This window comes from Elephas maximus, chromosome 16 (genome assembly GCF_024166365.1).
Source record: "Elephas maximus indicus isolate mEleMax1 chromosome 16, mEleMax1 primary haplotype, whole genome shotgun sequence".
Taxonomy (NCBI): domain Eukaryota; kingdom Metazoa; phylum Chordata; class Mammalia; order Proboscidea; family Elephantidae; genus Elephas; species Elephas maximus.
In genome coordinates this window covers 17,257,282-17,280,424 of record NC_064834.1, presented here as the reverse complement: position 1 = coordinate 17,280,424, position 23,143 = coordinate 17,257,282, and positions in this window count along the sequence as shown.

The following is a 23,143-nucleotide window of genomic DNA, read 5'->3' as shown; positions in this document are numbered from 1 at the left end:
AGTCCCTTTCAACAATCTCTACCCAAGTTGTTCAGTGACTGGTTACATTCTTCACAACGCATCAACATTCTCCTTTCTATTCTGGTTGTTCCATTTCCATTAATCTAGTTTCCCTGACCCATATGTTCTCATCTGTGTTTTAAAGTAATTGTTGACTGGTCACATGTAGGTGATTTTTTAAAAGCACAGTACTTATGGGTGATGTTATTATTTCTAATTTTTTTTTACACAGCACAGCATACACCAATTCAACAGTTTCTACATGTATAATTTAGGGTATTTATTATTTTTTCAGCCAATTTGTTATTTAGCTACTAACCTCAGGGGTTCAATCAATTTTTAAAATTTTAATTTTACTGTGGTAAAGTACATGTAACAAAAATACCTTTTTAAACATTTTTTAAGGGTACAATTCAGTGACATTAATTATATTCACCATGTCGTGCTACCATCACCACTGTTCATTTCCAGAAGTTTTTCATCACCCCAAACAGCAACTCTGTACCCCTAAGCAATGGCTTCCCAGTCCCCTGCCCACCCGCCCCGGTAACCTCAAATAGACTTTGATCTCTATGCATTTGCTTATTCTAAATATTTCATCTAAGTGGGATCATAGAGTTTAATCCTTTTGCGTCTGGCTTATTTCACGCAGAAGAATGTTTTCAAGATTCATCCCCGTTGTAGCACGGTCACGGCTGAGTAATCTTCCATTGTATGGATACCACATACTGCTGAATCGTTCATCTGTTGCTGGCCACTTGGGTTGTTTCTACCTTCGGGCTATTGTGAGTAATGCTGCAGTGAACATGTGTAAAAGTATCTCTTTGGGTCCCTGCTTTCAAGTCCTTTGGGTACATAGCTAGGAGGCGAATTGCTGGGTCTTATGTTAACTCTGGTTTAAACATTTTTGAGAAACCACCAAACTGTCTCCCACAGCAGCTGCACCATTTTACTCTCCACCAGCAACAGATAAGGGTTGCAGTCTCTCCGCAAGCTCACCGACACTCGTTTCTGTTTTTCTGATAATAGCCATCCCAGTGGGGGAGAGGTGTCAGCCTGGTTTGCCACCATGTCCAGACCAGTCAGGCCTTAGCTTGGGTTCAGGGAGACCCTGTCTGACTGATGTGAAGGGGGCGAGCACAGTCTGATATGAGGGAGCCTTGCAGGGTGGGTATATATGCACCTGGCTGTGACCAGTGATTCAACAGAAACTGGGCAGCTAAATGTACCCGGCACCATGCTACCATCAGGGAGCTGTGTGCCTGCTGTCCAGGAGCCTGTGGCATTTCGGGGAAGAGAGACAGTGAGCAAGTCATTCCCAATAGGTGTGGCTCATGAGCGCTGGATGGTGCGGGGGTGCCGCAGGGCAGAGGCCAGGCCCAGCTTCCATTACTCCCTTTTTACAGAGCTTCTTGAACAAGGAATCACTGATGTCATGGACCTGGGCATGGCATGGGGAGAGTGGGCAGAGAGTGCCTGCATGGGGCCACCCCACCCCAGGAAACCATACAGCACCAATAACACGGCTTGTTCCTGTCTCAGCTCTTCATCCTACTTGCCATCCCATCCGTTGACCAGACTCCAGGAACTGGCTACACCCTGGGAACTGGTCAGACCCCATGGGAGGGGCCTTGAAGATGCTGAGGATGAACGATGAGCTGGAAGAAATAAGCAGACTACCCAGATGTTGTCTGCTGATGCATTCCTGCAGTGTACATCCCAGAGACCCAGAGACCCCCAAGTTCACCTGCAGAATCAGCATGGTCATAGCTTTTAACCTGTTTTATCTTAGAGAAAGCTGTCATTTTTTCATCACACAAGTAAGGTATGATTGATTACACACTAGCTGTGAAAATGCTAAGAAGGTCTTTATCCGCCTGTGCCCACTGCCATTTCCCTCCCTCTGGTTATAAAAGATACCACTGTGATCAGTCTATCTTCTGCATGTGTGTGTGGCTTGTTTTTTTACATAAACGGATTATATATATTTACACTACATATATGGTCTGCGACTTGCTTTTTTTTACTTGACAGTATGTCTCAGAACTTTTATCCTCACTAAGCTTAGATCTTCTGCATTGTTTTTAACTTCTGAATCACCTGAGGAGTTTGTGAAAAATGTAGATTCCTGGGCAGCATGTTTTATAATAGTGGTAAGTTGGAGACATCTTAAATATCCATCGTGGTGTAGCCAATGTGGAAAACAGTTTGATGGTACCTCAAAAAGATGAACATGGAATTACCACATCGTTGTTATTAGTTGGGTCACAGATTGTTTGGCCTGTCTCCCAAGTTGCCTCTGGATGGGTTTGAACTGCCAACCTTTGGCTAGTTGTTGAACACTTAACCATTTGTGCCACTCAGGGACTCCTGAAATTACCATATGGCCCATCAAATCCATTTCTAGCTATATACCCAAAAGACTTGAAGCAGGGACCCAAAGAGATACTTGCACACCAATGTTCACCGCAGCATTATTCACAATAGCCAAAAGGTGGAAACAACCCAAGTGCCATCAACAGATGAATGGATCAACAAAAGGTGGGATATCCATACAATGGAATATTTATTATTCAGCTATAGCAAGAAATGAAGTTCTGATATATGCTATAATATGGATGAACCTTGAAAACCTTGTGTTGAGTGAAAAGTCAAACACAAAAGGACAAATACTGTATGATCCCACTTATATGAAATATCTAGAATAGGCAACTGTGTAGAGATCAAAGTTTATTGGTGGTTACTAGGAGCTGGGGGGAAGGGGAAGTGGGGATTTATTGCTGGTGGGGCTGAGTTTCTGTTTGGGGTGATGGAAAACTTTTGGAAATGGATGGTGGTGATGGGTGCACAACATGGTGAATGTATTAATGTCACTGAGCTGTATGCTTAAAAATGGTTAAAACGAAAAACTTGTTATATGTGTTTTAGTGCCATCAAAATTTTAAAACAACAAGATTTTTAAAAAGAAATCCATTATATGTACAACCAAACACTTCATGGGATTTGGTTTCTTGGTTTGGAGGTCTAGGGTAAGGGTTTCATGGGACATCCCAGTTAATTGGCCTAATACTGTGTTTGGTGCTTCTGTTCTACCTCCTAGTTTGTTGGGTAGCTCTGAGGTCTTAAAAGCTTGCAAGTGACCATCCAAGGTACAACAATTGGTCTCTTTTCTCCTGGAACAACAGAGGAAGGAGAGTCAGGAGCAGGAGGGTACGGAATGTGTGGCTAATTGCCTCCATGAACAACTGCCTCCTTTTTTATGAGACCAGAACTGGATGGTGCCTGGCTACCATTATTGAACATGGTAGTTAAAGATTCTGTAGAAGAACCCTGATCATAGTGGGGAAAATGAAGAACAGAATTTCAAATTCTCCTGGATCCAGATTTTCCAGAGCCATGAAGACTAGATGAACCCCTGTAACTATTGTCCTGAGATAATCTTTAACCCTTAAACCAAAAATATCCCCTGAAGTCTTATTAAAACCAAACAGTAACTTAGCTTAACTAGTAAGGAAGTGTCTGCTTGGAGCACTGTGCTCTTTTAAGAACTATTTATGTGGGATCAAATTGACAACAGCAACTCAAAAGATCAGACAGGAACCTTAGGGGGCAGTGAGTTTATGTTAATGGGGGAGGAACAATTCAGAAAAGGAGGGTGAAAATGGTTGTACAAGTTGAAGAATGTAATCAATGCCACTGAATTATACATGTAGAAGTTGTTGATTGGTGTATGTTCTGCTGTGTATATTCTCAACAACAACAACAACAACAAATAAATTATATAAAAAATATCTGTGTTGGCATCTCCTATCTGGAGGGGAGATAGAAGGGTAGAGAGGGTTAGAAACTGGCTAAATTGTCACGAAAGGAAAGACTGGAAGGGCTGACTCATTAGGGGGAGAGTAAGTGGGAGTATGGAGTAAGGTGTGTGTAAGCTTATATGTGACAGACGGTTTGTAAACGTTCACTTAAAGCTCAATAAAAATTATTAAAAAAAAAATGTGGCAAACAGGAATAACACTGATATTAGGCCTAAGTATTACACTCATTATTGTAAGGCTGATAAGTTTGACTACCATCATGCAGCAGCATTTCTATGCATGGTATTCATTAGGGATGTCTTCTTTCTCTCCCTAATGGCAAGCAATAGTGTCTATATGATTAGGATCCTTTTCAGACACCGGAAAACAGCCCAGCATGTTCACGGTACTATCTGTTCTCCACAGTCCTCTCCTGAAAGCAAAGCCATCCGGACCATCCTCATGCTGGTGAGCTGCTTTGTTTTCTTTTACTGGACCAATACCTTCCTTACTGTTTACTTGTTTTTTGTAAATAACAAAAATTGGCAGCTGGAGAACTTTGGTGGCTTAATTTCATCATGTTACCCAACAATCTGTCCTTTCTTGCTGATTAAAAATGAAAAAAGAATTTCAAGACTGACTTTTATCAAAACAAGGGTCAGAATTTTCTCTTCTTCAAGAAAATTCAGTAATGGCAAGAACATTTTGCACCAAAGGAGTCCTTATTGTCACTTAAAAAAAGGGCATGTTTTGAGTTACATTTTTAGTCACCACTGTACTGAGGTAACAGTCTAAGGAAGCATAATCAATTTATTACTAATTTAAGAAACATTTTAGACATGAAATATAAGTTTTAGATTATGATGCCATAAATTTAAAGTTTTATAAAACAGTATCATATATGTAATGTAAAATGTTATGTAACTTTGGAAATATTATTAAACGGTAGAAATACAGAAATTAATAACCCCCCCAAAAAAAATCCATCAGTAAGGAAATAGTTAAATAAGTTGTGCAGCGTCTTGACCGCTCTCCAGATTTACTCACTCAGCTTACACCTCAGCCCCTTCCAGGCTTAGCCTCTCTGGAAGGGCAGAAGCTAAAATTTGCATTTCCCAGACTCCCTTGCACCAGGGCTTCCACATATGGCCTGGGATTCTCCAAGCAGAAGCAGCTGCCTGAGAGCTGTGACTTCATGCGGAGAGAGTATCTTCTCACAAGTGTAGTGGCAGAGATAGTTGGTTTTTGGAGCAGCAGTGGTGGGGTTCCTGAAGTTGTTTTTCTAGCATCTTAGATGCTGAGTGGTGGGCAGGGGCTGCTGTGGGCTTCTGTTAGGGAAACCCCTTGCTGTGGCTGGGCTTTTCTCCTGTTTGTGTGACATCCCAACCTACCCGTTTCTTTGGTCACCTAATACCGTGTGACACACATTCCCCTTTCTGCTCGGCCAGCAAGAGTGGTGTCAGCACCCATACCTGGCATACAGTGTAGCAGTTAGGTCTTGGGTGGTTCACATGCCTCTCTACACTTCAATTTCCTCAACTGTAAAATGAGATGAAAATACTTACTTCGTAGGGTAGGTGTAAGAGTCCCTGTTGATATGTATAAAGTGCCCAGTGCTGTGCCTCACATGCAGCAGCTTTCACTGCAGGCTTTGCCTTTGTTCTGTAGAGTATGTTATTATGAAACCTGGAGCAAATGGGTCCAGCTGACGAGTCACTGAATTAAAGTCACCGAGACAGGAGACCCCTTCAAAGCCAGAGGACCTCCAACTCAACAACAAAAAGACAAACAACCCAATTAAAACATGGGCAGAGGACTTGACTAGACAATTCTCCAAAGAAGATATAAAAATGGCCAACAAGCACAGGAAAAGATGCTCAACATCATTGGTCATTTAAGGAAATGGATATCAAAACTACAATGTCATACAAGTTCATACCCACTAGAATGGCTAGTATCAAAAAATGAGAAAATAACAAGTGTTGGCCAAGGTGTGGAGAAATTGCAACCCTCATTTGTTACTGATGGGAATGTACAATGGTGCAGCTGCTGTGAAAAATAGGCTGGTGGTTTCTCAGAGAAGTTAAACATGGAATTACCACAGGAACCAGCAATTCCACTCCTAGGTATGTACACAAAAGAACTGAAAGCAGGGACTCAAACAGATACTTGTACACCAATGTTCACAGCAGCTTTACTCACAATAGCCAAAAGGTGGAAACAATGCAAATGTCCATCAAAGGTGAATGAATCAACAATATGTGGTGTATCCATACAATGGAATACTATTCAGCCATAAAGAAAAATGAAGTCTTAATATATGCATGAACCTTGAAAACATGCTGAGTGAAATAAGTCAGGCACACAAGGACAAATATTGTATGAGTCTACTTATATGAAAGATTTAGAATAGGCAAATGCATAGGGTTACATAGTGGTTACAGAGGGCTGTGGGGAGGGAAGATGGGTTGTTGCTTAATGGATACTGAGTTTCTATTTGGACCGATGAAAAGGTTTTGAAAGTAGATATTGGTGATGGTTGCAAAACATGGTGAATGTAATTAATGCTACCAAATTATACACTTAAAAATGGTGAAAATGGCAAAGTTTATGTTATTTATATTTTACCACACACACACAAAGCTAGTGGAGCCCGAGAGAGTAATTGGCCTAAGAAACAGCAGGGGGCCGGGGGGAAGACGGGTGCTTCCTCCTCCCAGGGATGCAACAAGCCTGGCCCAGGTCTCCTCTGACTCTGGAGGAGCCAGTAAGAGGGGGTCAGAGGCACTCCTTAGGATCTGCAGGTTTCTTCTTGGTGACAGCATGCGTAGGAGAAGCACGGAATGGAACTTGGGCGAGGGAGTCAGTGGGACTGACTCGGTGGTTTTCCAGAGGAATCCAGCAACGGAAGAGCCCCTTGCAAGCCTACCTTGGGAAAATGCAGAGGCTCAATGGCAACAACAATTATGTATGAACACAACACATTCATTATGTTTTATAAAATTAGGGCCAGAAAGTTTTATTATCCCTCCTTGCTTGGGGCCTCCCCATCAGTCTGGCCAAGAGTTCCCCAGAACAACACTGGAGTGGAGGCTCTTCCTTCCCTCTCTCCTTTCACAGGCGTCAGACCTGCATTGCGGTTTGTAGGCTCTTCCCGCCGTCTTCTACTGCCTTCTTTTTTTTTCATCCTTCAGAGGTGTTTCCCCGAATAAATCTCTCACACATTGAATCCCATCTGGATGTCTACTTCTCTGAGAACCTGATTCTGCACATCCTTACTCTTGTCTCTGTCTCTGGCCATCTGGTTCCTTCTTCTTTCTGGTGAAGGTTGGCTTTCTTTGTCACTGGCTGGTGACACCCCTGTCTTGCGCTGCCCTGCCCTCCTCTCAAGTGAGGGGCCCCTAGTCTTGTCAACTATGGCCAGAGGGCAGGAAATTGTTTGCTCAAACTTCCCCGTGGATGGGGGTCAGGGGAAGAGGACTGGGAGGGTCTTAGTGATCCAGGTAGATACCCCCGAATCTGTGTATGGCAGTGGAAACCTCTGATTATTTCCTAGGTAACAGGGATGCCCATTTCAAGGTTTTGTTCCTTGTTGTTGTTAGGTGCCATTGAGTTGATTCTGACTCATATAGACCTCGTGTTACAAAGTAGAACTGCCCCATAGGATGTTCTTGCCTGCAATCTTTTTTTTTTTTAAGTGAAAGTTTACATATCAAGTCAGTCTCTCATATAAAAATTTATATACACCTTGCTATATACTCCTAATTGCTCTCCCCCTAATGAGACAGCACACGCCTTCCCTCCCTTTTCTCTTTTCATGTCCATTCAGTCAGCTTCTGACCCCCTCTGCCCTCTCATCTCCACTCCAGACAGGAGATACCAACATAGTCTCATGTGTCTACTTGATCCAAGAAGCTTATTCTTCACCAGTATCATTTTCTAGCCCATTGTCCAGTCCAATCCCTGTCTGAAGAGTTGGATTTGGGAATGGTTCCGTCTTGGGCTAACAGAAGGTCTAGGGACCATGATCACCGAGGTGCTTTGGCTATAATGTTTACAGAAGAAGATCACCAGGTTCTTTTTTCCCTTGGAGCTGCTGAGTGGGTTTGAACCGCCAACCTTTCAGTCAGCAGCCAAGCTGTTAACCATTGTGCCACCAGGGGTCCTTAGGTTTCCATATGTACCTTCAATTTGTCCTCCAGAAATGTCCTATTTCACAGTCTCACACAACAGTTAGTAAGCACGCCATCTCCCAGCCCTTGGCAGCACTGGTTATTAAAAAAAAAAAAATCTTGCCAGGTTTTTGGATAAAAATGGATTTTCATTCTTTAATTAATAATGATAATGAACTGTTCTTTCATGTTTATTGGCCATTTATTTATATTTTCTCTTTTATGAGTTGCCTGTGTCCTTTGCTTTTTGTTTTGGGTGTTTGTCTTTTTCTTACTGATTTGTAAAGGGAGTAACACTTTTTATCACGTACATTGCATTCCTTTTAGCTTTAAAGTATCATCAGACACACAGGCTCCTTTACAACTTCTTCTCTCCATTTCTCTGTGCCTCAGCCAACACTGAAGCTAATCCATTCTCAGATCAATAATCTTTTGTTACTGTATTATGTTCTTTATATATATATATACATAATTTTATTGTGTTTTATGTGAAGTTTATAGTGCAAGTTAGTTTTTCATTCAAAAATTTTATACACAAATTGTTTTCTGATATCAGTTGCAATTCCTGCAATGTGTCAGGACTCACCCCTTTTCCCTTTCCACCCTGGCTTCTCAGTGTCCACCAGTTTTCCTCTCCCTTCCTGCCTTCTCATTTTTGCTTTTGGGCAGGTGTTGCCCATTTGGTTTCCTACAGCTGATTGAACTAAGAAGAACGTTCTTCACGTGTGTTATTTTTTGTTTTATGGGCCTGTCTCATCTTTGGTTGAAAGGCGGACTTCAGCAGTGGCTTCAGTTCTGAGTTAGCAGGGTATCCAGGGGCCACAGTCTCAGGGGTCCCTCTAGTCACCATCGGCCCAGTAAGTCTGGTTTTTTTTAGTGAATTTGAATTTTGTTTTACATTTTTCTCCTGCTCTGCCCAGAACCCTCTATTGTAATCCCTGTCAGTGGTGGTAGTTGGGTACCATCTAGTTCTTCTGGGTTGATAGAGGCTGTGGTTCATGTGGTCCATTAGTCCTTTGGATTAATATTTTCTTCGTGTCTTTGGTTTTCTTCATTCTTCTTTGCTCCGAACATGCTAGGACCAATACACGTGTATTTAGATGGCCACTCACAAGCTTTTAGGACCCCAGACACTGCCCAACAAAGTAGGATGTAGAACATTTTCCGTTAAACTATGTTATGCCAATTGAGCTAGATGTTCACTGAGACCATGGTCCCTAGCCCTCAGCCCCAGTAACTCAGTCCCTCAAGGTGTGTGGATGTGTCTAGGAAGCTTCTATGACTTTGCCTTGGTCAAGTTGTGCTGACTTTCCCTATATTGGGTGTTGTCTTTCCCCTCACCAAAGTTAACACTTGTCTACTATCTAATTAGTGATTTCTCTTCCCCATCCCTCTTCTCCCTCATAACTATCAAAGATTTCTTTTTTCTGTGTGTAAACCTTTTCATGAATTTTTATAACAGTGGTCTCATGCAATATTGGTCCTTTTGTGATTGACTAATTTCACTCAGCATAATGCCCTCCAGATTCGTCCCTGTTGTGAGATGTTTCACAGACTCATCATTGTTCTTTATCATTGCCTAGTATTTCATTGTGCGTATGTAGCATAATTGTTTACCCATTCATCTGTTGATGGGCACTTAGGTTGTTTCCACCTTTTTGCTATTGTGAATAATGCTGCAATGAGCATGGGTGCGCATATGTCTATTCGTGCGATGGCTCTTATTTCTCTAGGATATATTCCTAGTAGTGGGATTGCTGGATCATACGGTATTATGTTCTTTATTAGAGTACTTCCTTTGTCAGGCACTATATTTGGGTTCTTTCATAGGCATCATCTCACTGAACCCTCCAGCAATGCCACGAGTATTATGAGCCCCATTTTATAGATTGGCATACTGAGGCCCAGAAAGTGTCTGATTCCAAGCCCTTGTTCATTCAGACCTAGATGCTGGAGTCACCTCTGAGTATTGGAATCAGTCCACTCTGCTATTTTCAGTGACAGGGGAGATAAATGTCACCCTGGAAAAGTCCTGCCTGGGGAGAGCCAGGAAGGGGACTAAGGGGAAATTATGACTACATCGAAACCCCCCCTCAAGTTCTTGTGGTTCTCTGACTCAGTGCTACTCAAGCCCCTGTGTGCTTTCAAGAGGTTATTCTAAACACCCACAAGAAACGCTTGTTTCCTGTGAGTCACGCTGATAAGATTATCTGCAACATATGCTTTTGAAGTTTCACTTTATGTCTTAGCTTATTCTTTTCTTTCCCCCCATCAACCCCTCACCCATCAACAAACGTGTGACAGCATGTCCACACTACCCAAAAGTAATTCTGATTCTTCCTTTGAACTAAATGAGGCTGTCTTCTAGGCTGAATTAAACACCAACAGTTTATGACATTACCCATTTCCCCATCCCCGCCGCAGCATTTTAGCCACCAATCTTTTAATTTTTGCCAATCTGATAAGAAGTCTTTTACTTTCATCTTAATATGACTTTCCCAGATTACTAATGAGATTAGAACATCTTTTCATATGTTTCTTAGCCATTTGTACTTCCTCTGTTATGTATTTGCTCATTTTTCTACTGGGTTGCCTTTTAAAATCAGTATGCATATATTTTTAATATAATCTAGCTATTAATACTATAAATAAATAAGTATATATATATATATTTATACTGGTGGCGCAGTGGTTAAGAGCTATGGCTGCTAACCAAAAGGCTGGCAGTTCAATCCACCAGGCGCTCCTTGGAAACCCCATGGGGCAGTTCTACTCTGTCCTACAGGCTGTGAGTCGGAATTGACTCAAAGGCAACGGGTTTTTTTGTTTTTTTTTTAAGGTTGTGTATCTCTTCCCTATGTTTTCTTTGAATACTTGCACAGTGTTGTTTTTTATGCTTAGCTCTCTAATTCATCTGGAATAAATTTTTGTGAATGACATGAGAGAATATAATATTTTTTTCACGTAAGCCTAATCGGTTGCCATTGAGCCAGTTCCAACTTACGGTGACCCCACGCGTGTCAGAGGAGAACTGTGCTCCAGAAGTTTTCAATGGCTGACTTTTCGGAAGCAGATGGCCAGGTCTTCCTTTCGAGGTGATGTATCCAGTTAGTAGTCGAGCAGGTTAACCATTTGCACCACGCAGGGTTAATATACTACGTTGTCCATATTTTTCTCACTTTGCCCTCAACTAGTGAAAATGTCTCTGTGGACATTTTGGAAGCCATGGTTCTACACGGAGAGTAGCCACTGAGATCTGGTGTCCTCCAGGCTGTGCAGAGGTCATGCAAAAAGACATCTCCTGGAGCTGGCTCTCCTGGGTTCTGTTGGATCCCTGGATGGCCATTCCATGGAGCAGCTGTCAGCTTCTGGTTTCCTGGGAATGCTGGGTGTGTTTCCTATGGGGAGAGTATGTCATTGTCCTTTGAGCTAAATTCTCTTACAAGGGTTTGCAAGAGAATTTGAAGGATGCAGGCTCTGAGTGGCCAAAGCTCCCTCTGGGGAGCCTGGGTGGTGGAGGGGCTGTGGCCTGCGAAGTGACTCCCTCTGGGTTGCCATGGACAGCCGCACCCACCCCTTCTGCACAAGGCTGTTGCCTTTGGGAGAGGCCCTTGTCCCTCCCTGCCTTGGAGTCCCCCATCAGCCCACTGTCTGTTTGGCTGAGGACGGGGGGACCTCAGCTGTGCTAAGAGATTTTCTGGGGAAGCCTTGCTGAGGAGAAACACTGGCCCCAGCAGGAGCCCATCTCTGGGAGAAGAGGAAGCTGAGTAGCAGCAATCCAAGCAGCTTCTCCCAGCCCAGCGCACCAGGAGGGTCTCCACGTTGCTTGAGTGAATAATATGTGCCTGACAACCTGCTTCAACTCTCCAGCCTCAGTAGTTTCATCTCTACAATGGGATTAATAGTGTTTTCCCCTCAGCCATCCCCTTTGAGCACAGTCAGGATTCCCCAGTCAACAAGTGGGAGCTAGGGCAGAAAGCACCAACCTGTAAGCAGGGCCCTTTTCCAATATTGCTCTAACCGGCATATTTGTAAAAAACCAGTGCCATCCAGTGGGTTCTGACTCATGGCGACCCCGTGTGTGTCACAGTAGAACTGTGCTCCATAGGTTTTTCAGTGGCTGATTTTTTGGCAGTAGATCACCAGGCCTTTCTTCCAAGGCACCTGTGGGTGGACTTGAACCTTTACCACACAGCCCAGTGTGTTCACTGCATCACCCAGGGACTCCTCCTACATGTGTGCACATTTGTTGTCTTAAACCTGACTGAGCTGTCAGTGCTGCCCAGCCCTAGAAGGTGGGTTCTGTCCACATGCTCACACCTACCAATAATCTGGACATTGATCTTTAAGAAAGAAAAAGTAACTTTGTTGCAATGTGCAGAGTAAAGAGCCTGGAAGAAGTTCCTCAGATCCGACTCCCTGAGCGACGGGAAAGCAGGGCTTATATGTGATTTGGGCAGCAAGATGGTGGCTGCACAGGCGTACTGGGGAGGGAAAGTTCTAGAAGGAGGATGTTGCAGGAATTATGGTGTCCAGGAAACAAAAGGTGACGTGGCTCTTGTCAGATCTCTCCTTCAGAATAGGGTCGGAGTGATGATTTTCCTTCTGATTCGTTCCACCTGTTGCTGCGTTCTCTGTTGAGGTCAACTGACGACCACAGCTGGCCTTTCTGCCCATGTGGGGTGGGCCAAATCTGGCTTGGGCTAGTTTAGGGCAGTCCCTTCTGACTGATGGAAATTTACTGGCATTCGTAGGGTCAGGTTACATTAGCATGCCCACATGGTGGCAGTGGCTAAGCTTTCAGCTACTAACCAAAAGCTTGGCAGTTCAAATCCACCAGCTGCTCCTTGGAAAGCCTGCAGGGCAGTTCTACTCTGTCCTTTAGAGTTGCTACGGGTCGGAACTGACTATGAGTTGGAATCAACTCGATGGCAATGGGTTTGGGTTTTTTGTTTGTTTATGCCCAGGTGATAAGGGAGAAACTGAGCTCTTAGAGAAGACACTTGCTCAAGGTCCCAGCAAGTAAGAAGCCTTAGGCCCCGCCCCCCTGGCCCCGACACATACACATGTGGCCTGGAAAGGTTTTAGAGGTGTCATCCGCCCTAACCAGAAGAACCCAAACCCATTGCTATCGAGTCAATTCTGACTCATAACGACCCTGTAGGACAGAGTAGAGCGGCCCCGTAGGGTTTCTAAGGCTGTCATCTTTTCTACCATGCGGCGGACTGGCTGGTAGATTCAAACTGCTGTTTGGTTAGCAGCCAAGCACTTAACCGCTGCACCACCAGGGCTGCTTTCATCCACCCTCCAAGCCAAACCCATTGCTGTTCAGTCGATTCCGACTCACAGCGACCCTGTAGGACAGAGTAGAACTGCCCCATAGGATTTCCAAGGAGCAGCTGGTGGATTCCAACTACCGACCTTTCAGTTAGCAGCCGGGCGCTTAACCATTATGCCACCAAGGCTCCTTTCATCCTCCCTAGCAAAAAAAAAAAAAAAATTTTTTTTTTTTTTTTTGAAGGTACTAAGAAGGACTTTTTTGCCCAGTTTTGTTGATACAACAGAAACAACAAGTGCCTTTAGGAAATAGTTGGGGGACATGATTAGGGGAGAAATGAACGGAAAATCTAAATCATTGAAACTTTCCAAGGAACCCCCCCCCCAAAAAGCCAGTGCTTTCGAGTCGATTCTGACTCATAGCGACCCTACAGGACAGAGTAGAACTGCCCCATAGAGTTTCCAAGGAGCGCCTGGTGGATTCGAACTGCCGACCCTTTGGTTAGCAGCCATAGCACTTAACCACTACACCAGGGTTTCCTTCCCAAGGAAAGCCCTCGTATTATTTCCAGATACACTACAAATGATAAACCTGAGTTTGCTACCGTATCACCCAGCTGGGGCCCCTGCAGCACCTGCGTGAAGTAACCAGGCATTACTCATGGTTTATAGCTAATTTGCATGGTTTGTTTTATAAGCAAATTCCCATGGTTTAAATGGTTTCCAAAGGACTTGAAAGTAGTTTAGGTTCTTAAGAAATTTATGTAATTCCCTGCTGTCTCGTTTACCCCATCAGTTTCATGAATCTTATTTCTGTTTGTTTTTTTAAATCATAGACAGATTGTTATGTTCAGACTGCCGGCTCCAGCTTAAACAGACTTTTCCAGCTCTTCTCTGCCCAGCTTGCTCTTTAAGCTGTAGAGAAATGGGTTCTAACCAGCTGGAATCCCACCCTGTAGGTCACTTCCCTGGGCTGCCTCTAGCAACTGGCTGCCCCGTTAGAGTCGGCCTCCTGGAGGAGGGCCCCTTGAAGTTGCTAAGGAGTTGTTGTCGTTAGGTGCCGTCGAGTTGGTTCTGACACCCAGTGACGCTATGTACAACAGAACAAAACACTGCCTGGTCCTGCACCATCCTCACAATCGTTATGCTTGAGCCCATTGTTGCGGCCACTGTGTCAATCCTTATCTTTGAGGGTCTTCCTCTTTTTCGATGACCCTCTACTTTACCAGGCATGATGTCCATCTCCAGGGACTGATCCCGACTGATTAACATATCCAAAGTATGTGAGACACAGTCTTGGCATCTTTGCTTCTAAGGAACATTCTGGTTGCATATCTTCCAAGACAGATTTGTTCGTTCTTTTGGCAGTCCATGGTATATTCAATATTCTTCGCCAACACCACAATTCAAAGGCATGAATTCTTCTTCTGTCTTCCTTATTCATCATCCAACTTTCCCATGCAAACGAGGCAATTGAAAACACCATGGCTTGAGTCAGGCACACCTTAGTCTTCAAGGTGACATCTTTGCTTTTCAACACGTTAAAGAGGTTGTGCTAAGGAGTGGGGCCTGACAATTCAGTGCCTTTAAACATTTAACAGTCCTCCTGGGACAATTCAGGAGTCCCTAGGTGGTACAAAAGGTTAAGTGCTTGAGTACTAACTGAAAGTTTGGGCCCATCCAGGGGTACCCTGGAAGAAAGGCCTGGCAATCCACTTTCAAAAGTGTAAATCAATGGCAACTGGCTTGGATTTTGTTTGTTTGCTTCTGGGCCAATCTGCATGGCCTTAAGCAGCCCCAGTCCTGTCTGCCCTTGGGATTCTCACCTGCCAGCTGAAGGGTTAGAGTGACAGAGAGAAGGAGAGACAGCATGCCCAGAACAGTGCCTGGCACACAGAAGATGCTTGGTAAAATGTCCCTACCTTTTTTAAAAAACTCCCTAGTATCCCTCAATCCAGCCTCCCCACTCTCTTCTGGTCCAGAGGAAAGGCAAGGGAGCCAAACGTGCCCCTAGCTACAGCCCCTGGTGAGGTATCTGTACCCCGTGGGAGTTGTTTGCAAGTGGTGATGAGAGCAGAGAGGGACGGCCATGGTAGGCTGAGACCCACACAGCACAACAGGGCCACAGTGTAGAGAGTGAGGGGACCCCTCTGCCCTCTGGGCACCTGGGCAGCCCCCTCAGGTCCTGCAGTAGCTGAAGGGCCAATGCCAAGGGGGAGACAGATGAGGGGTGTGGAGAGGGGGCAGGAGCAGGGAGTCTACCCAGTGTCTTTGGTGACAGACACCCTTGATTGAAATCCTACCTTTCCCAGCAACTAAGTCACTGGGGGACTTTGGACAAGTTATCAAACCCCTCTTAGCCTCAGTTTCCTCACCTGTAAAATAGGGCTCTTAAGAGAACTAAATGAGCTAATGCATGTTTACACAGGGCCTGTCTCACAGTCAAAAAACCAAATCCATTGCTGTCGATTTGATTCTGACTCACAGCGACCTTAAAAAATGGTAGATAGAGGTAAAAACAACAGCAAAAAAAAAAAAGAAAAAACAACCCTGAAGTCTCTTCCTCGCCTGGGCATTTGTTGCTAGTTTGTACTTCTTTCGCTCGTGAGCCTGAGGGCAGGAGGACCTAGGATAGCTCCGGTCAGAAGGCACTTCCTCCAAAAATATCGGCTTTCCTGAGCTCCAACTGTCTATGGATAAAAAGGGTAGGGGCTAGGGTAGTGTGATGGTTAAGACTGTGTGTCAGCTTGGCTGGTGGCCATGATTCTCAGTGTTTTGGCAGTTGTATAGTGTTGCGTATAGTTGTATATAGTGTTGTGTATAGTTGTATAGGGTCGCTATGAATCGGAATCGACTTGACAGCAGTGGTGGTTTTGTGGGTATACTGTTGTGATCATTTCCCTTTTGAGACTGGATATGTGATCACCCCCATGATGGGAACTGCCAAGTGGTACCAGCAGGGCGGGGTGGGGCTACCCCCTCAGCCTTCATCTCTCCACCACTTAGTCCTTCCTGCTCTGTTTGCCTGGGTTTTGCTTATTCTGGATCCTGCAGCTGGCTCCTATTTGTCTGATCTCCAACTCTTGAGACTTGGGCTAGCAGCTTCCCTGTGATCTTGCCTGGCAATCTTGAGCTTCACCATTCTTCACAGCTTGCAACAGCCCTGCTCTCTGGCCTGCTGATCTTGGGTTCGCCATCTCCTGCAGCTTCATGAATATAGAGAAGCCTCTTTGCTGCTCTACGGACTTGGGACATTACAGTTCCTAAAAACTGCATGAGCCATTTCCTTGATATAAATCTCTCTTTCTCTCTCTATATACGTTACTGGTTTTGCTTCTCTAGAGAACCCAACCTGAGACAGGTAAGGTTGGCCTTTCTGGGTGGGAGGGTGGTAGTGAGGTGGTGAAACCCAGGAAAGTGAGGAAGAGGGAGCTGAGAGCCATCACCTTTTTCTTTTTAGTTAATAAAAATTAAACAATTTACTAACATAGGAGCACAATTAAAAGAACTGTGTTTCTGACTGACTGAGAATTAGAGCAAAATTAAAAAAAATAATAAACCTCTGTAAATAAACTTAAGTATAATTAATTCAGACCTATTGGAGTAGAACTGCCTCATGTGCAAACTGAAGAAACTAGAATGTATAACTTCTTAAATCTCTTCCAGTTCTTCACAGGATTGGTTTACCGGGTTAAAAGTCTTGCGACCATAGTCTCAGGGACAACTTAGCCAACTGGTGCAACATAGCTCGTAAAGTTCGGCATCCTACTTTGGTGTGTAGCGTCTGGGGTCTTAAAAACTTACGAGCAGCCATCTAAGATACAACTATTAGTCTCTACTCGCCTGGAGCAAAAGAGAAGGAAGGAAACCAAAGACTCAAAGAAGAAACTAGTCCACAGGACTAACAGCCCACTTGAACCATGGCCTCTTCAGCTAGAGACCAAAAGAGCTAGATGGTGCCCGGCTACCACTACCTACTGTTCTGACCAGGGACTCAATAGAAGGTCCCAGATAGAATGGGAGAAAATGTAGAACAAAATTTAAATTCCTAAAAAATGCCAGACTTATTGGACTGGTAGAGACTAGAGGAACCCCCAAGACTATTGCCCTAAGATACCGTTTGAACTTGGAACTGTTCATACCGTTTATAGTGAACATACTTCTGGAGATCACCTTTCAGCCACTTGATAATAAGCAGTATCACCTGTGAGGAATGTGCTCCCTTAAACAACCAGCTATATGAGACCAAATGGTCAACATCTACCCAAAAGCAAAGACCAGAAGGCAAGGAGGGGAAGTTAGATCAATGGAAGCAGAACAAACAGAATGGAAATAATGAGAATGCTGACACATTGTGAAAATTGTAACCAACGTCAGAGAACGATTTGTATAAAAATTGTTAAATGGGAGCCTAATTTGCTATGTAAACTTTTCAGCTAAAACACAATAAAATTAAAAAAAAAAAAAATCCTCCAATTTTTTCCTCCTTATTTTTTCTTCCCCTCCTCTTCTTCTCTTTCTCTCACACGCACTGGGCTCTCTCTCTCCTATCCCCTCCAGTCTCCTTTCACATGGTCTCTCCCTGCCCTGCCTCTGGCCAAACCTCAGGGAACATGACGCCCTCCTTCGCTTGGTGGAGCGTGTTCCTCCTCTCCTCACGTTCCGTTCTCAGTCACTTTCATTCACTGTGGTCCAACAAATGTTTTCTTGTTTGTGGATTCTCCTTTCAGACCAGGCTTTGTGCTGGATTGTGGGAATACAGAGATGACAAGCCTCCCCTCAGGGAGTTCATAGTCCTGTGTGTATGGGCGGGTATACTTCAGCACTCATTTATTCATTCATCAATGTTTATTGAGCACCTACTATGTGCCAGGCCCTGGGCTAGGGGCATGATGAACAAGACAGAACAGGCCAGCGTTCCAGGCAAGACAGTCCTGGGACCCGGTAATAGATATCCACCCATTCAGCTATCTATTCTCCACCCCTTGCTTGGGCCCATCACTCTAGGGAGAGCTGTCTTCTAAACTGGGGAGAGTAGGATGGGAAGAGAGGGCGGCGTGGTGGGCAGGACCAGGACCTCTGGAACATAGGAAGCTTGGAGTCACCATAGCCCTGCCATGAGCGTGAGGATGGTTTCCAAGGGGCCAGACAGCTTGAGCTGGATCTGTGGTAGAGTCCTGATTTCATAGGTGAGAAGGAGGGGCACAGGGTGGTCAAGGTGGGGCTCACTAAGAAGCTACCAGCAGAGGGGTGTGTGGGGACTGCCCCCCTGAGAACGTCCTCCTCCACTTTAGGGCATCATGTTGTTGACTGCTATGAGGACTATGAAGGGCAGACATTAGAAGAGGCAGTTCAGAATACACCGTCAACACTTCAAGGGTCATATGGGGCAAGAGAAGGCTCGGAACAAGTGTGAGGGGAAGATATTCAGCTTTCTGAGATGCTTCATTTCTAAAATGAGGATAAGTGTACTTACCTCACAAGGCCCTGGAAAGATTAAATGAGGGAATACATGTACAGTCCTAAAACAGTACCTGCCATGCAGTAGCCTGCTGCCGTTGAGCTGATTCTGACTCATAACGACCCTATAGAACAGAGTAGAATTGTCCCATGGGGTTTCCAAGGAGCAGCTGGTGGATTTGAGCTGCCGGCCTTTTCGGTTGGTGGTCGTAGCTCTTAATCACTGCGTCACCAGGACGCCATCATACGCTCATAAGCGCTCAATAAATGTTATTTATTAGCATTTTGCTTCTGGTGTTTGAGAGAGAAAAATTATGGAAGTGAAGGGGCAGGGAAACGGAGCAAAATCTCTCTCATTTACGCTGACTTGGAAAAATGCTTCACAAAATGAAATCACATGAAGTCCTACAAGGCTTGTTACTATGGAGGAGGGATAGGATTGGGCAGTTACAAGGTCATCACTTAATTACTGCCTCCTGCTGGTGGCAGGACCTTGGGCGAGACGCCCCAAAACTTGATGGCGGTGATTCCTGAGAATAAAGTGGAAAGGGAGATAACAATGTTTTCCTCAGAGTCTGCCTCATCTCATGAGGGTTGAGTCTCACAGGGAGGGTGGGTTTCCCAGGGAAAAATCTGGTACTACCAGCAAGCTGACATCACCGCCATTTTAAGAAGAAACTGGTAACCAGCTGTTGAGGAGATTAATTGTGAGTCCAGATGTACAGTTGGGACGCCACTGTAAACAAATTCTGATTATACAACCAAACAACAGCCGCTGTTCCAGTTCTGGCAGGACTGGGCTGAGAATCTGAGCTTTTAGTAAGAGAAAGGCAGAAGGAACAGGGCTTCTTTGAAGCATCAGAAAGGTGGTGCATCATGGGTGTCTTAGTAATCTAGGGCTACTGTAACAGAAATACCGCAACTGTGTGGCTTTAGCAAACAGAAATTTATTTTTTCACTGTTTAGGAGAAGACAAGTCCGAATTCAGGGTCCAGCTCTAGGGGAAGGCTTTCTCTCTCTCTCAGGTCTGGAGGAAATTTCCTTGTCTTTTTGAGCTTCTGCTCATGGGCATCTTCATGTGGCTTGGTATCTCTTTTCCCCTGTCTCTGTTTTGCTTGCTTGTATAATCTCTTTTATATCTCAAAAGATATTGAATCAAGATATACCCTACGCTAATCCTGCCTCTTTAACATAATAAAGACAACCCGTTCCCAAATAGGATTATAACCACAAAAGTTAGGATTTACAATACATATTTTTAGGGGACATAATTCAATCTCTAATACCCACCCCTTAAAAAAAAAAAAAAAAAGAACCCAATTCTGACTCATAGCAGCTCTGTAGGACAGAGGAGAACTGCCCCATAGGGTTTCCAAGGAGTAGCTGGTGGATTCAAACTGCTGATGTTTTGGTTAGCAGCTGAACTCTTAACCACTACACCACCAGGGCTCCATCCAACTCCTTGGTCCCCCAAAATTCATGGCCAAAGGGGTGTGGTCACCACTCAGAGGGACTAGGAGAATGGGGCCACCTAAAGCGGAAGGAGCAGTTGCCACCCCAGAGGGCCTGAAAGAGTGAGCTGAAGCCCAGGGCCAAGGGGCCACCACCCAGAATGCAAAGGATGTGGTCAACACCTAGAGTCTGGAGAGTGGGGTCATTGCCTAGATAGTCTCAGAGAAAAAAGAGAGGATTATTTTCAAGCCTTGAGAGCTAACGTAATTTGTTCTACTGGGTTTTAGATTTTCTTGATGTCTATTAGACCTTTTTTCCCTCCAATTTCTCCCATTTATAATGGAAATGTCTACATCGTGCCTGTTCTACCACTGTATTTTGGAAGCAGATAACTTGTATTCTAGATTTCACTGGTTCACAGGTGAAGAGGAATTTTGCCCCCAGGGTAGAATAAGCCGAAAGTCTTGCCCATATTTGATTTAGAAGCTTCAAAAGATGAGATTTTGGACTTGAAGTTGATTTGAGACTTTTGCCATGATGTGATGGGGTGAATATGTTTTGCATAGGGCAAGGACATGAATTCGTCCCTTAGCCCCCCAAAATGTAGAATGTAATTTCATTGCCCAATGAAATCCCAATCTAAAGTCAAAAAGAAATTTTTTCACTGAGTCTAAGTAAATTCTATTTCCTTCCCTTTTCTTTTGCAGCTTAAATAAATCAATATATACTTTAAAAAATATATGTATTTTTTAGTTATTGGTTGTTGTTGTTGTCTTATACTGTCGAGTCAATTCTGACTCATGGAATCCCATGCATTACAGAGTAGAACTGCCCCATAGGGTTTCCAAGGAGCGGCTGGTGAATTCAAACTGACACCTTCTGGTTAGCAGCCTAGGCTCTTGGTAGTTGAAATCAAATGATTTTTGCCAGAAAGTCACACCCTCTTTCTTTTACTTATGTTACAGGCATTGCTCTTGGTTTCGTACTAACTCGTCTATGTAATTTATCCTCCACACCTTCTCTAGGGTTGTCTGCTTTATGAAGTGCCTTTGAGTAGATACTATTTGTAACAGCTTTAGAATCAGAGGTCATTCCAGAATGATGCTAAGGAAGTGATTCACTGAGAAGTTTATTTTCAGGAATGAAACACGAAGGAAAGGGATACAGAAAAGTGAAAGAAGATGAGCTCTGGAATTAAAAGAATTAAAATAAATACAGTGTATATTACTTTACTTCAAATGTCTGCTCAAACATCATGCTTTTCAGTCCCCTTTTCCTTATACTCAGACAAAACCAAACCCAAAGTCAAAAACGAAAAAACCTGGAATCTGGGCTCAGCAAGTTTGGGTTTTGGAGTTACAGAGAACTTGGTTCCCCTCTGACTCTCCGATCTCTGTCGAGTCACTTACTCTCCCAAGCCAGGCCTCAGTGTACTCATCTAAAAACACAAAATACTAAGCCTTTTAAAATTGCTCCATAGGGTTTTCAGTGGCTGGTTTTTTGAAGCTGATTGCCAGGCCTGTCTTCTGAGGCACTCTGGATGGATTCAAATTGCCAACATTTTTGTTAATAGCCTAGTGTGTTAACTGTTTGTGTCACCCAGGGACTCCTCCAAGCTGGAAGCCTGTCTAGAAATCATTGTTTCAACTCCCACGTTTTATAGCTGGGGAGCCTGGGGTCAGGGAGGGACAGTTTTATGTGATTGCCATGACTAAAGAGAACTCGATTTGGGCTAATTGAGGGTGGGGTCAGTCTTGGCCCAAAGTCAGAGCTCAAATGATCAGTCCCTACGCCTGGGTCTGGGGTAAATGTGTGGCTAGAGTCATTTCATTTGTGGCCTGGGTTGGATGTCAGTCTTTGACTGCTCTTGAGGGTTCTGTCCATGACTGAGGCATCTTTTGTGCAACACTAACCAATACAGAATCTCATCTGTGGCCTTGGTCTCAACTGCACCAGACTCATTTGTCCATCCCAAACTGTGAAAACCCAGGCAATGATCAACCTTCTCCCTGCCCCTACCGGTACCTGTGGCCAGCTGAGCTGCAGAGGTCTCGGCTGGAAAGGACCTTGTCAGACAGCAGGCAGGAGGTAGGGGTGGGCAATCCCATGAGTGGGCTATAGTGGTGGGCCTGGCCCTTCTGGGATCAGAAACTGCCTAAGCCAAGGGAACACCAGCAATGCCCAGAGAAAAGAGCTATCCCAGGTAGTCCCCTAACCCCAGGGTCCACTGAGAAACAAGCGGTTTGAGTAAATAACAACCAAGGGCCATCTATCACTTCGATCATTAGTAAGTCACACTTCTACCTCAACACAGGCTGTGTGGCTCTTCTGTGACTTGCCCAGTCACACTTCTACCTCAATACAGGCTGTGTGGCTCTTCTGTGACTTGCCCAGTCACACTTCCACCTCAATAGAGGCTGTGTGTGGCTTTTCTGTGACTCCTTCGGGGAAGGAGGAGTGAGAGGAAAAGCCAGCCTAAATTGGAAACCAGGCTAATGATCCTTCTTCCCAACCAAATTAAAGATGGGAGGAGAGGTTTAGATACTTAGACTCTCTGAGCCGTGTCTAGTACCGGATGTTACAAGGAGGCAGGTTTCTGTGCAGCATGAAGGCCCGTGGTTAGAATCTTCCAAATGTGGAATAGCTCCCCCAGGAAGTAATGAGCTGTATGTCTCTAGGAGGGTTCAAGCAGAGTCTTGGTGGGGTTCATCCATCCTTTCATGCATCCATCCATCCATCCAATATATTGTAAGCATCAAATTTATGCCAGGTGCTAGACTAGTTGAATAAGATAGTGAGGCCCCTGGTCTCACCGTGCTGTGATGCAGAAGTACTGGGGACTATGAGAGCAGCAGTTATGGGACCCATGATCTAGACCTGGCAGTCAGGAAGGCTTCCTGAAGAGTGAGGAGGACTTAGTCAGGATGGGGGAGAAAAATGTTCTAGAAAGAAGGCAGCAAGTGTGAACAGCCAGAGAGAGAG